General features: G+C 25.9%; 1 pseudogene; it reads right to left on the reverse strand.

The window, feature by feature from the left end:
- Positions 1-4,382: 4,382 nt before the first annotated feature.
- LOC126858697 (cytochrome c oxidase subunit 2-like) lies at positions 4,383-5,058 on the reverse strand (annotated as a pseudogene).
- Between the last annotated feature and the right edge of the window lie 445 nt (positions 5,059-5,503).

The raw sequence follows: 5,503 nt of genomic DNA on the forward strand, positions 1-5,503 counted from the left end.
GGTGGTATACGTCCGCATCCACCAAACAACGTCACCACCACCGCAACCGACCATCCAACGGCAGACCGTCCACGCCGAGAAACGGTACGATGCTACCGGGTAAATGTACCGGCAGCTGGCCATTTTGAAGAATAAATAATAAAATTTTAATTTTGTAGCCGTTCCTACACCCCCCAACCGTCACCCTTTCTCCCGCTTCCGAATGCCTCAGCCCAAACCATGTCTCCAAATTGCTGCCATGCACCTCGCTGCGTTCACCACCGACCCCACCAACTATTTTAATTTTATTAATTTTCTATATATAAGTTTATATTGGTAGTACAATAATAATTGCCCTCAATAATTTTAAACATTTTATTATATATATAATTTTAGAATATCAAACACAGTACATTACATACACCCCTAATATTTGGCACAGAGCCTGTGTAGCCTTTGCGCTCAACCTCATTGTGCCTTGCCCCGCCCTTATGGAAATAATTATATTATTTATTTATTAGAAAGTTTAATTAAGTTATAAAAAGAATTTAATTTTAAATTAAGTAGATAGAATTTAATTAAAATTTATTTAAATATAAATATGTAAGATAAAATTCTATTTAAATATAAATATGTATGATAAAAATTTTATTTAAGATGGTAAATGCATGATAAGAGATTTTTCGAAAGCGATGAGATATTTATATATCAATAAAATGTGTGTTATATTTATTATAATGATTTGCCCCCTAACAAGATCATTTTTCATCGTAACCGCAGACATCGCATGTCCTACCAACCTTCATTACTATTTCAAGAACTAGCGACAGGACTTTCTCCTACTATCTATCAGCCCAAAATAAATCACAAGCACAGACCAGTACCTAGTACCCAAGAAACAGCAGTTCCCGACTGAAGACACCGAAAGAAGAACCCAACCCTAACATCTCTATATGACACATTGAGCGGATGCCATTCATTTTCTCCAGCAAACCGCATCCGTACTACTAACATCTGAACTAGGTTGATTCCCGACATTTATGATGAGTGAGTGATGGAGGGAATAGATTCTTGAACGTTTAAAAGCTTCTTATTATTTATTAATATATACTATATTTATTTCATTACCATTATTGATTTATATTATTCAATTGTTAAAATTTAATGGTTCATTAGATATAAATTGTAGGAGTAACACACGAATGTATAAAATTAGGATTTTGAGATTATTTAATGTGAGAGAGAGCAGCGGAGAATAATAGAGAGAGCTGCAGGAGCATTAAGGCTCATGTGAAAGCCCCGTTGATTCATAATTTTAGCTCAATTTTATTAAAATTGGGGAGGTCTGTTAGATTCACTACTTTTTAATTCAGGTGGATATAAAAAGACTTGTAGCTTATTCATCAGTTGTTCACATAAATGTTTTAATATGTTCTATATTAACTTTAATAAAAATAGGGGTTATTAGAGCATATATTTTAATGATTTCTCATGGATTATGTTCTTCAGGATTATTTTATATAGTAAATTTATATTATGAACGTAGAGGTAGTCGGTTAATATTTTTAATAAAGGAATAATAAATATTTTACCTTCTTTAAGAGTATGATGATTTTTTTTATGTGTGGCTAATTTTTCTTTTCCATTTTCTTTAAATTTTGTTAGGGAGATTCTTATAATTATAACATTAGTAAGATGAGAAATTTTTTTAATATTATATTTAATATTAATTTGTTTTATTAGAAGAGCTTACTCTTTATATTTATATTCTTATGTTCAACATGGATTTAATTATTTTGAAGAAAAATTATTTTTTGTTAGTTTAAAAGATTATATTATTATAATAATTCATGTTTGACCTTTAATTTTATTAATTTTAAATTTAAGATTAATGTATTAAAAATTAAAGAAAAAAGCTTAGGTAGTTTATATAAATAAAATATTAATTTGTGGAATTAAGGAAGTAATATTATTATTCTAGGTAATTTTAAATTTATTGATTTATTCATTTATAATATTGATTAGATTTATTGTATTTATATTTGTAAGGTTATATTTGCATATAATTGATTTAGGAATTATTATAGAATGATTATTATTTTCATTTAATTCTATTAATGTAGAGTTTTTTGTAATAATTGATTGAATTTCTTGTTTATATATTAGAGTAGTAATGTTGATTTCATCAATAATTATATTATATAGTATAATTTATATAAGAAGAGAAAAATTTATTAATCGATATTGTAACTATAGCCAGCCTCTACTCAGCTCTCCTACAACCCCAATATTTGTTAGACCAAATTTAATACTAGGAATTTTACCTGGTGAGATGGGTTAGGGATTATCTTCTCTTATTGTTTAGTGTAATTTATTATCATATTTATAGATTTAATTTAGATAGGGATAAAGCGAGGGTCGATTTAGGGATTTACCGACTACCGTCAACATCCGCCTGCGATCATACTACATGGCTTTAAGATGTAACTTACTCATGATGCGTCAACACCTTTGTGCTCAATGCATCAATGGCTTTGGTGGTCCTGTTCCTCCGTTCTAATCCCCTGTTCCCCAATCCCAACTGCCAGTCCATCTTCACCTTAAACGCCTACCTACGATCCGCTCAACAAAAATCTGCAAATCGGTTAAACAACAAGACAAAACCTCACATACTCAATCTCACCACTATATCTGGTTTAATAAGTACCCTTGGAAAATGATTTTAAAAAAATTATTGCTTTGTCTACATTGAGACAGTTAGGATTAATAATAATAATTTTGAGGTTAGGATTAAATTTATTATCTTTTTTTCACACAACCCCGCCACCTCAAACTTTCACCATGTATGCCATAAATCATGTTCACCTACCTAATAATCAAGCATATTCGATTTTTGTGGTAAGATAAATGAGTATATCTTTTACTATGATAAGGTTTTTATATTCCCAAAGATTAGCATTAATAGGATTTCCATTTTAACAGGATTTTATTCAAAAGATTTCCACCATAAGAGTCCACTTCCATACAACAAACACAAACATGCCTACCAACACACAAACACACCGATGGAGTGGAGGCCGAGTGAGTGGAGGAGAGGAGATGTTCAAAAACAAACATCAAAATCAAACTCCCAAATCATCTCTCAACAATATCTACATCAACTGAAAAACGTATTATTTTTTGATAATATTTTATATGATAAAATTAATGTAAAAATAATAACAATATTAATATTATTTATGTATCGACTCTCGACACCTCACCAACCCACCTGCCTGCCACACACAAGACTTGAACCAACACCTCAAAACCATACACACAATGACCCTAACTATTCTTAATTATAGGATATGAGGTTTATAGATTAGATAAAAGATGAGTTGAATTTATGGGAAAAAATTTAATTTTAAATATCATTAAAGAAATTAAAGTAAATATGAAGTTATATAAAATTTTATATTTATTTTTATTCTTTCAATAACAATGACGTTAATTTATATAATTTTATAGGTAAATAATTTATGAATAAATAATAAAATTTATATAGCTTATATATTAAAGCATAATATTGAAGATATTAAGAAAATTATTTTATTTATAAATAATTAAAAATTATATTATTTTTATAATGAAAATATAATGTTTTATTTTAAACTATATAAATAGTAGAAGAAATAATAGAGAAGAATTTATTTATTATAAATTTTATTTTAAAATTAATAAAAATATAAGATAAAATGAAATAAAATGAATTTAAATTTCATTGAATATTGAATTAGAAGTTCAATTTAAGTTATTTCATTTAATTATTATTAAAAAAATTTTTTTTAACTGGAATATAATAAAATTCAGTTTGATTATTAACAATAATATACCTCTGTTTTGGTTTCAGTTAATTAAAAATTATATTCCTTTAGATTAAGAAATATAATCAATTTTTAAGTCGAAATTAAATGTAAGATTTTTTTTACTTTAAAGGATAAGATTTATATAAGTATTATATAATTTTTAAATGCAATTTAAGTGTTATTAATTAACTAAAATCCTTATTTTAAAATAATAAAATATGGGTATAGTAAGAAGATAGGATTAGTTTTTCAGTCAATAGATTTTTCAAGATATTCGATAAATAATCCAATAATTAGGATTAATAAAAATAAAAAAGAAGAAAATATTATAATTTTATTTAAAAAGAAATTTATATAAATTAAGGGAATTAATAAAGTAATTTCAATATCAAAAATTAGAAAAATTAGACTAATTAGAAAAAATTGAATTCTAAAAGGTATTCGAGATTGGCTTATAGGGTCGAATCCACATTCAAAAGGAGAGGATTTTTCTCGATTTTTAAATAGTTTTTTTGATATAAAAAAATTTCTATTAATAAGATTTTAATCAACTTCTCAAAAGTTAATAAAATTAGTTGATTCAATAACAATAGGTATAAATCTGTGATTTATACCACAAATCTCAGAGCATTGACCAAAAAATACTCCTGGACGATTCATTAATAAAAGTGATTGATTAAGTCGTCCAGGAGTAGAGTCTATTTTAATACCGAGAGATGGAACCGTTCAAGAATGAATTACATCTATTGAGGTTGTTAAAATTCGAATAGGATAATTAAATGGTAAAATACAACGGTTATCAACATCTAGTAGGCGAAATTCATTTATTTTTAAATTTTGAGTGGGGATTATAAATGAGTCAAATTCAATATTAGAAAAATCAGAATATTCATATCTTCAATATCATTGATGTCCGATAGATTTAATTGTAATTTTGTTATTAAATATTTCATCAGTTAAATATAAAATTTTAATAGAAGGAATGGCAATAAGAATTAAAATTAATATGGGTATAATAGTTCAGATTATTTCAATTAGATGTCTTTGAAGTAAAAATCGATTAATAAGTTTATTATTAATTATAGAAAGTATAATGAAAAAAATTAGTGATATAATGAAAGTTAAGATTATTATAGTAAAATCATGGAAAAAAATTATTATATCATATGTTGGAGAATTTGAATTTTGAAGTGTTATTAATCAAGTATTAATTTTTAATAAAAGTAAAAATCTTTATAAATGAGATTTAAATTCATTGCACTTTATCTGCCATATTAAAATTAAATTTAATAATTAATATATTTTATTTATTAAATTGAAGGAATTTCATTATATCTGTGATTTATAGGGGGATATGAATTAAATCATTCTAAGGAAGAATTTAAGAAAAATAAGTTTATAATTATTCGTTTAGAAGATAAAGCTTCTCAAATTAAGTATATTAAGAAAATTAATCTTAAAATTGAAAGAATAGATCAATTGAAGAAATAATATTTCAAGATAGAAATGTGTCAGGATAGTCTGAATAACGTCGAGGTATACCTCTTAATCCTAAGAAATGTTGTGGGAAAAAAGTCAAATTAACACCAATAAATATTGAAATAAATTGAATATTTAATAGGTAGTTATTTAAGGAGTAACCTGTGATTAGGGGGAATCAATGAATGAATCTAGCA

Source organism: Cataglyphis hispanica, unplaced genomic scaffold, assembly GCF_021464435.1.
Source record: "Cataglyphis hispanica isolate Lineage 1 unplaced genomic scaffold, ULB_Chis1_1.0 scaffold81_size5503, whole genome shotgun sequence".
In the NCBI taxonomy this organism is placed as follows: Eukaryota; Metazoa; Arthropoda; class Insecta; order Hymenoptera; family Formicidae; genus Cataglyphis; species Cataglyphis hispanica.